This window comes from Capsicum annuum, chromosome 9 (assembly GCF_002878395.1).
Source record: "Capsicum annuum cultivar UCD-10X-F1 chromosome 9, UCD10Xv1.1, whole genome shotgun sequence".
In the NCBI taxonomy this organism is placed as follows: domain Eukaryota; kingdom Viridiplantae; phylum Streptophyta; class Magnoliopsida; order Solanales; family Solanaceae; genus Capsicum; species Capsicum annuum.
The window spans coordinates 45,694,517-45,705,067 of record NC_061119.1 but is presented as its reverse complement, the minus strand read 5'-3'; the positions used below and the strand labels follow the sequence as shown (position 1 = coordinate 45,705,067).

Here is a 10,551-nt window from a genome sequence, read left to right as displayed (position 1 = left end):
TTTATGGACATGTCAACTTTGTATGATATATTTTGAAACTAGATGTAACAACTTTCTTTATGTTTCTTTTTTAAAAAAAAAATTAGTTGTACAGTATATATAACAATTAATGAGCATATACTTCATCCTCACGTCTAGTTGTATAGTATATAATTTATTTTGCATAACTCATATATTTTTAGCACCATATTCATATTTCGCATCACTAATTATGCACTTATCTCACATATTTTAAGAGTTATATTCAATGAATAACTTACTTTTTTTTACTTATTTTATATTTGAATAACTCACATAACCAGTGAGTTTTACTCCCTCCGTTTAGTATTAGTTGATCTTCTTTCTAAAATAATTTGTTTCAATTTAGTTGTCACTTTTATAAAACAAGAGAATATAATTAGGAAAAAATACATAAAGTAGCATACTTAAGTATTAAATTATAAAAAATAATAATACTTTTATCAAATTACATTTTGTAGCATATGTATTTGTATTTTTGTAGCAACAGTTTGCAAAAATACAAAATACATATCGATCATAAGGGCAGTAAAAATCATATGTATTTGTATTTTTGTAGCAACAGTTTGCAAAAATACAAAATACAACTTGTTATATTATGTAATTATGAAACTGTTCCTATGGAACTCATAATTAAGGGGCTAAGTATGCTATTTCTGAATTTTGCCCATATAATTATATTCTTCCGATACTATCCCTATCATTAATGAGTAAATAAAGTGTACAAACTTAAATTTATATTTTCAAGGCATAATTAATAAGACTAATTTAGTAAATGGTTAACCCCTATAAATTTTTTCTTAACAAGTGTGTCAAGTACGTAGGGGCCAACTTATTTGAAATAAAGGGAGTATATGATAAAAAATAGAGGCATATATAGTTTTATAAGATAAAAATATATCTAAAAAAAATAATTATTGAGCTTTATAAAATCACATAATTAGTGAGCTTTAAAAAAATATAAAAAAAATTAAAAAGATAATTAATTGCTCACATAATATGTAAGTTTTATAAAAATTCACATAAATTATAAAAATAAATATAACAAACCAAAACGTATAACTCACTTTTTAAGTGAGTTATGTATAAACCAAAAGGCATAACTCGCTTAAAAAGTGAGTTATATATAAAATCAAAATGTATAACTCACTTTTTAATGAGTTATGTAGAAATAAAATGCATAACTCACTTTTTAAGTGAATTATGTACTTTTTCATAAAGTCTACCATCGTCAGCCAAGTTCCGTTAAAAGGAATTGATATAACTCATTCTTTTAGTGAGTTGAGCATATTTTATATACATGACATATTTTGGTCCTTTTTTTAGTTTCATGGCCTAGTTTGATTTCGGACACATATAACTAATACATTTCATTTGGTGATATAATAATAAATATGATTTAATACTATGAAATTAATATATATATATATAAATACAAAAATACCCCCTCAAAAGCTTCTCATTTTTTCAAGAAACAAAGTCGATCTGCAAGGTGGATCTGAACGAAGAGACTTTGTTGTACCTATATTTTGGTGCTTCTTTTAGTTTCATGGCCTATTTTGATTTCGGACATATATAACTAATACATTTCATTTGGTGATATAATAATAAATATGATTTAATACTATGAAATTAATATATATATATATATATATATATATATAAAGACAAAAATACCCCCTCAAAAGCTTCTCATTTTTTCAAGAAACAAAGTCGATCTGCAAGGTGGATCTGAACGAAGAGACTTTGTTGTACCTAGATGCAAAGTCTTCTGCAAGACTTTTGCTTGTTACATTTGTGATGAGGCTAATGGCGACTTGTTGCAAAAAATAAATAAATATGTATTTGATCAGCTTTGCAAATATCAAAAAATTTGATCGATCAAACCTTTTTAATTTATTAAGGTAACAATATACCTCAAATAATTTAAGTGAAAATATTTTTAAAAATATTTTTTTTATTTTTAAGAATGAAAAATAAAACTTTGCAAAGAAAATAAATAAAGCAATAGAATGTGGAGGGCATTTCATAAACAAACAATGTATTTTAAAAAATATAGAAATATATTTTATTTTTAATAGATCAAACCAGACACATGATAGGAAATAAGTTCAAAACTATCAATAGTTGCATTATTGATCTCAACATTACTAATACAATATATTCAATATTATTTTTATACACTCTACCAAATAACTCTTAATATACTACACCGGCCATAATTATAATTTTTTGCTCAATAAGTGGGAATAAGCACACAGCGGGTCGACATGCCTGGCGTGGCATCAAAGGGAAAGTTTGGTCATTTCATTTATGTTGAATTCTACTCAATTGGCTGCCGATAAATACCACTGTAGCTGTTTTGTTAATTTTAAGTGTTGCATTGACTAACTTGCCCATGAATAGGAATAATATCTTCTACACGTGGGTTCGACACAACTATTTCAGTTTTCACAGCAACTTTGAAGTAGTAGAAATTGGGGGTCCTACATTACATTGGACTATTTATTTACATTAACGGACCTTAAACTCCCAACATCTTGCTTCAACAATTTTATTTTAATTTGTTTTCATTCTTATTTTGATTTTTATTTTATTTTATTTTATTTTATTTTATTTTATTTTATGAATTTTTTTGGGGGCTGAGCAACACCCCAGGCTTTTTCATTAAATTGCAGGAAAACTTTATATAGAGAAGGGCATAAATCTGACCTCCAAATGTGTTACATGATATGAAAGTATGAACTAAAATATGTGAATGTGCAATATACAAGTATGCAAAACTAGTATGACTTGCCTGACCCTTCTTTCCTGTTTTGTCTATGCATTAGGGTGGTTCATGAATCTTAGTCAACTTTTTTCTCCTGAAGCTTGGCATGCCTAATTGATCAAGCTTAAAATATCTTGCAGCATCTAATGGGAGCTGATAGCTGTGAAAATAATATTGTGGCTGGTCACACTGATGACTGGTTTTGGACAAAGCATCTGCTACAAAGTTAGCTTCTCTGTAGATATGTCTACATATGCACAGGTGAAACTGTGAAATGAGCTTCTGTAAGGAATTCACAAGAGGTTGCAGATGCCATGGTACTGATAATTGGCTCCTTATCCACCTGATCAAGAGTTCAGAGTCTACCTCCACCACAATCTACTGAATTTCATTGTTCAGGCACCAAGATAAACCCCATATAGCAGCTTCGACCTTTGCTTAGTTATTAGTTCCATGCCCCAGGAGAGTAGCATAAGTACAGATGAGCTCACCCTTGTGACTTCTAATAACCCCCTGCACCAATCCTTTCAGGATTAGTAAGTGCACTACCATCAGAATTCAATTTGACCACTGGAGCTGATGGTTTAGATCAATACACTGCTGTGACTCTCGTGTCCTGTCTACATTTCTCCACATAAGCTGCCAGGTTAGAGCAACCAGAAGGCCATGGGATGTAACGAAAAGTTGTATTAAGCAGAAGGGAAATATCTTTATATATAAAATTTTTTACCTTGGCTAGTTAAGGTTGTTTGTCACCATATTTAACAGCACACGTGCTCTTCCACAAGTTCCAACATATGATAATTGGCAAAGCCTGCAACACCAGTTTATGGGCTCTATTAACTGCTTTAGTTTTTCACCACTGCAATAACAAGTATTTGATTGAGGAAGAGACATGGGTAAGACCCATAGTTGAAGAGAAATAATGCCAAATATGATTAGCAAATGGACATTTTGATTTTTATCAAATATATGATTGACTTAATTACTTGATAATTTTGTAGTAATTTATTTGAAACCAGATTTTTGTAATAATCATCGAACAAATCTCAGCTTTCATTTTAAAAATAATGTTTAATTTTAATAGTTAGAGGATTAAAGTCATGATAGGAGGAAAGAAGTGAAAAATTCAAAAGAAAATAAGTTTTTCTTAGAAATTCGTAATATACTTCCCCCCTTTTATCTTAGATGGTCTTCATATTATGGGTGTTTGACTATGAAAATTTAAATTTTTGAAGTTGGAACTGGACTTGAAGTCGAAGTTGGAATTGAAGTTGGAGTTGAAATTGTGTTTGTCCATGAATATAATTGGAGTGATTTTTGAATTTTTGTGAAATAAGAAGATGGAAAAAAGTGAAAAATAACTTTTTCTTGCTTTTCACTTTTTCAAATTCAACTCCAAGTTGTATTTGAAATTCTCAGGGTCAAACATCAACTTGGGGTTGAATTTGACATAAAGTGAAAATTATTTTGAAAAAAGTGAAAAATTTTCTATGACCAAACGGGCCCTAAATTTTGTTATTTCAATTTACTTGTATAATTTATGAAATGAATATAAGTTTATCTTTTTTTAAGGCCAAATCCATCGATAAGACCTCAAATTTATCCCGAAAATTCACTTAGAACCCTCAACTAAGGCTTGTACCTATTAGGCACCTCAAGTGCTAAAATTGGTACCTATCAGACACAAAATGTTGATTTGGCAAGGAGAGTGTATCTACACTCTCCTTGAGCGCGTAAACAGTAAATTAAATAATATTTTAATTTTTTATTATAAAATTATATTTTAATTATTTTATTAATTTAATTTTTAATTATTCTAATATTTTATTTATTTAGTTTTTAAAAAGGAAAAGCTCCTCCACCCCCAACACGCCCCACAATCATCTTCTTCTTCACAAACACCTCCCCCCTCCCCCCTCCCCTCCCCCACAACAATTAGCAGTGAACAAGATTTCAAGAATTGAAGCTCCATTAAGCACAAAATTATTTCCTTTGCACAAGATTTGAATCTATTAGCAGTGAACATGATTGTTGCTTCCTCAAATATTATTTCCTTTGCAACAATTTGAAGAAAAGCTTCAAACCAAAATCCACCAAATCAGTTGAAAATTAGCAACTCCGAATAACAACAAAATCACTAATCAATCTTAACAATTAAAGACAACATCAAAGAAGTAACCATTCTTCACTATTGTCAACAACATCAAAGATTTGAAAAAACAAAATCTTTCTTTTTTGGAGTTGATTTTCTGGCGAGTCTCGTCGAAAAATATTGACTATGTTGCTGTTTTCTCGTGTGTGTGTGTGTGTGAACTGTGTGTGTGCATGAGTAAACTCTGTGTATGTGTGAGTGAATGTGTGTGTTTGTGTCTGATTTTGGAGTTGATTTTCCAGCGAGTCTCGCCGAAAAATGTTTACTGTGTTGCTGCTCTCGTGTATGTGTGTGAACTATGTGTGTGTGAGTGAATATGTGTGTTTGTGTAAGAGAGTTATGAAACGGGGGAGGGGTGGTGTGAAGATGACGACGGGTGGGGTGGGGGTGTTTTTTTTCTTTTGTTTTAATTAAAATTATTATTAAATAGATAATTAAATAGAAAAATATAAAAAATCAAAAATTCCATGTATTATTTTTTTTTTGCTACGTATTTTTTTTTAATTGGCTAATTTTACCACGTCAGGCGAGTGTATTACACACACTTTGTGTCTATTGCTGATTTGACAAAAAATGCCCAATTGGAACAAAATTCGAGGAGTTTGATAGGTACAAGCTTTAGTTTAGGGGCCTAAGTGAATTTTCAAGACAAGTTTGAGGTCCCATCGATGGGTTTGGTCTTTTTTTAATAATACACTATTATTAAATGACTACATAAAAAATCTGTAGTCAATTCAAAGTATAATTAAGAAGGTTAGGCTAATAGATATACTGGAAATTGATTTATTTGACGAATGTATCAATTTATCTTTGATATCAAATTACTTATATATAAATTATAGTAATTCAAAAATTAAATTATTTTTAAAATATAATGGACTATCAATGTCATAAATATTTGATTTAATCTATTATATATTTTTAAAAAATACTATCAATCATAATAAGTAACAATTTAAAAAATTAAAAGATATAAAATATTTAAATGACTCTCGAAATTATATCAGTGTCACTTAAATTGAAATAGAAAAAAAATTATTACAAATCATAATAATTAAAAGTTTTAAATTATTTTAAAAATATAATTATCAATGCCTCAAAAGTTTGGACAAGAAGAGTAACATATATTATTTGAAATCAAGGTATTATAATTTTTTTTCACTTAATAATAAGTGGTGATAAGCAGGCATGAGGTCGAATGTCTGCTTGTAATTATTATAAGTCATCTAAATATTTAAAAATTAATAATATTTAATAAAATAATAAAATAGACATAAAATGATAAATTAACCCTTGATGTTTTGTGTTGACTGTTTCAGCTGCTTCAATTATAATTTTACTATATCACGATTAGTTAATTATTATAAGTCATTTAAGTATTAAAAATTTAATAATATTTAATAAAAAAATAAATTAGACATAAAATGATAAATTAACTTTTGATATTTTAAATTAACTTGATGTCTTATATGAAACCCATCTAATTTTTTTTTCACAAATATTTGTTATAGAAATTTTGTTATATCGCTTCTAATTAGTTATTATAAATAATTAAAGACATGTCTGTTTTGCTGCTTCAATTGTGATTTTATTATATTATCCCTAATTAATTTTTATGGTCATCTAAGTATTAAAAAATTAATAATATTTTATAAAAAAATGTAAAACGGACACAAAATGATATGTCAACATAAAATATTTGGTTGATTATCTAAATTATATTAATGCCACATAAATTCTGTGAGATCGAGGAAGACATAAAGTAACATATCTATAATCTATAATATATTAAAAGTATGAAGACCCTTAGAAAAGTGATTTGAACTTTTTACTCTTCATTAAAAGACTCTTCTTTAGAAAAAATTATCTTTTCACTATTTTTTAAGTTTATTATTTAATTTTTTTTATTATATTAACTAGACTTCCTAAAATATGTGGGACTACTAAAATATATGGTAGGAGAATTAATTAATATTTTTCTTTCTACTGTTAAATTAGAAAAATACTCCAAAAATAGGACTCTATTAAGGAAATACTTCTATAAATGTTGAAATATACGTTAAACTAAAGAACAAACCGGTTTGCTTATTGAGAGAATATGATTGATGTTCATCTAACTAGATTCTATTGCATGTCTAGATTGGTGGATGCTCGCTTTTCTAACCCTTAACTTTTTCACTATTCAACTTTTTCACTATTTTTGTTAGCATAATAGAATTCAACATGTGTGTATATATATAAATATCTTTTTTGTTTTCATTCAAAATCAATCTTTAGGGTCAAATTTTTGCTCAGACAAGAATTAGTTAGATCAAAATCAAGCCTTTGTGATCACTATTATATTTTTTGTATATAGTTTACAGGTCATAGATGAAGAATGTCGGTTGGTTTTGAAGAATTTCTTGTGTAAAGTTTAGGTTTAATTATATTGTTTTGATATATTTATTATCTTATTGTTTTATTTTAATTTACAGATTCTAGATGAATGTGGGTCGGCTTTGAATTTTTTTTTAGGTTAAGGTTAGGTTTAATTGTATTATCGTAATATCTCTATTAGTTTGTTATTTTGTGGTAGTTTATAGTTCGTAGATGGATCTCGATCGGGTTTGAGAAATTTTTCTGTGTAAAATTTGAGTTTAATTGTATTGTTTTGATATCACTTTTATTGTATTATTTTGTTGCAGTTTACAGGTGATAGATAAATTTTGTTCTGCTTTGAGGAATTTTTTTATATAAAGATTAGGTTTAATTGTATTATTTTGATATCTCTGTTGTCGTATTATTTTGTTATTGTTTACGGGTGGTAGATAAGTGTCAAATAACTTTGAGAAAATTTTTGTATGTAAAGATTAGATTTAATTGTATTATTTTGATGTTTCTATCATTGTATTATTTTGTTGCAATTTACAGATGGTAGATGAATGTCGATCGACTTTTAAAATTATTTTTGGTAAAGATTAGGTTTAATAAATAAATTCTCCATTTTTACATACTAAAAAAATATTAAATTTAATTATTATATTCATCTTTATTATTTAAACAAAAATCTTATTTAATGTAATGTTTGAATTCATTAAAGTGAAGTATACGCGCAAAATGCGTACACCTAAACTAGTATTACTTAAAAATGAGATAAAAAGTATTGTACTATCGAAAAGTATTGTACTATCGAAACTTTATCTGTACCATGCTAATTGGGACGGAGAGAATATTCATATCTTATTGAAAAATTATATTAAAAGCATTATAAATTGCATAATTAACAATTTAAAAAATATAAAAGTTATAAAATATTCGTTTGACTCTCGAAATTATATCAGTGTCATTTAAATTGGAATAGAAGAAAAGGTATTATAAATTATAATAATTAAAAATTTAAATTATTTTAACAATTAATTATCTAAATTATATTTATGTCATATAAATTGAGACAAAAAAATAACATATACCACGAATACTTCGATGTCTAGTATTATGATTAATCGGCTAGCTAAAATGCTCAGGTCCCATGAAATATACTATGTTCCATCGTATATGCATTTATACGAACAATATGTTTACCAAAGGTAACATTTGCCATTTAATTATATAGTATAAAAAAAAATGACGAGGAGGAGAGGAAGAAATAGGAAGAAGGTCCACATATGGACAAACAACAACAATAATTTAGTCAGTAAATTTTCATTGAGAGGGATCTAGGAAGAATAGATTGTACACCGTTTATATCACTACTGCAAAGATAATTGATAAGGTATAGAGTTAGGTTGCTTTTAGTAGATGCTCGGTTAAAAACAAAATCAATCTAGAAATGGATATATTAATATTAGAACAAAAAACAATATGTAGTAATAGAATAACTGATAGTAATTGAAATAAGACTATCATAAAATAATATTATAATTGATCTATCTGAAACAATAAACATGATCAAAACTTTAAAAATAAGACACTACAAATGTAGCACTACGTCTACTAGCATGGATAACAAAACAACGCACTCCTACGTATTAGGATGAATATACTCCTTCCTATTATAACTTTCTATTTTTATTTGCATCATCCACACCTTGCTGAGCCCCGTATATCGAAATCTGAAATAAATTAGCGCGCAAATGGCTAATATTATAATTATATAAAATAAAAATTGCCTTGTGTCATTTTTCAACCTCTAGTACCAAAAAAAGTCCAAAAGAGTCACTTCACCTTCACCATGACTAAAAATGTCGTTTTATACATGGACAATGGAAATGAGGACAAATGAATAAAAACCGTGTGAGCCATTTATTTCAACGATTCTTCCACACTATGTTCACTAAAGCTTCCCCTCAAACTGCTACTTCAATTGACAAAAGATGAAGACACCCTTCTGACAGGAAAGAAAAATAATTGAGTATTTCTATTGATAAAGAATTTTTTATATTCGGGTTAACAGTTTTTGGTTCCTTAACAATTAGTAATAAATGTTAGTTTTAATTTTGTGATATTTAATTAAATATATTTAAAGTTTAATCACTTGAACAACTGTGCCCTTTGATGATTTTGCCTAAGAAAGTATGTTCTAGAACAACATTTTTCTTATGTTTGATTGGCAAATTTTTTTTGGATAATATTTTCCTTAGGAAAATAAATTCCTTAATATCGAGGAAAACGACTTTTTGGTGTAAATAAGAAAAATAGGTTTTACAATTTACATTGCACATTAATTGTGATCTTTCATTCTTTAATATACCTCATTTTTAATCCATCTCCAGACTCAATGATTCAGTATTTCTGTAAAAATATATTTGCCATCATGTGTTTTCTCAATAAATTGATTCGGTGAAAAATATTGAGTGAATAAATCATGTTTCATATTACAAATTTTTCATTCCATAAAACCACTACTTCTAGTAGTAACTAGTGGAGCATAATCCGTGTCAGCATGAGCTTAACATTAAGATATTTTAATTATGTACGATAAGTTAGATTGATATAATTCGAATTATGAATTATAAAACATGAATACACAAATGTATTAACTACTTGATAGTATTTTTCAAGAAGTCAAATTATCTCATAAGATAATTCTGTATAACTTACTCGTATAAATAACAAATTTTGATGTAGTTTGAAGTTCAGATCTTTAATCACATGACTGAGGTTTACACATTAAGTATAAAGTATGAGATTGAAATTGATACATAAGACTTGACACATGTTGTATAAAATAAATAATAATTGTTGAAAAAGATAAAGGATTATTTAGTCATTGCATATTACATCACATGTGGTTTGCAATTAATAATTCAAAATTACATTGTATTCCCCTGCTAAACCGACATAAACATCTTTTACTTTCATTTCCCCTTCTCTCTTATTTGTCAACTTGTTCTTTAAAGTTAAATTAAATCAATATTTTAAATTTAAATTTTAAGTGCTTCAAAATTGTATAAAAAAGAAAATTATAATTTATGGTCTATCATATTAATTTAAGTTATTTGACTTTGAGAACACGATAAAACATACTACTTCTATTGGTGTTTTATTTAATTTTCAAATAATATAAGTTACTTTTCTTGTCCAAACTTCTATGGCATTGATAATCAATTATATTTTAAAACTAATTTAA

General features: G+C 27.3%; 1 long non-coding RNA gene across 1 annotated transcript; it reads right to left on the bottom strand.

The window, feature by feature from the left end:
• Positions 1–2,749: 2,749 nt before the first annotated feature.
• On the bottom strand, positions 2,750–4,063 carry LOC124887316. Its single transcript, XR_007044785.1, has 2 exons — positions 3,519–4,063; positions 2,750–3,427 (listed from the first exon to the last, which is right to left on the bottom strand). It is a non-coding gene; the product is annotated as an uncharacterized LOC124887316 (long non-coding RNA).
• Between the last annotated feature and the right edge of the window lie 6,488 nt (positions 4,064–10,551).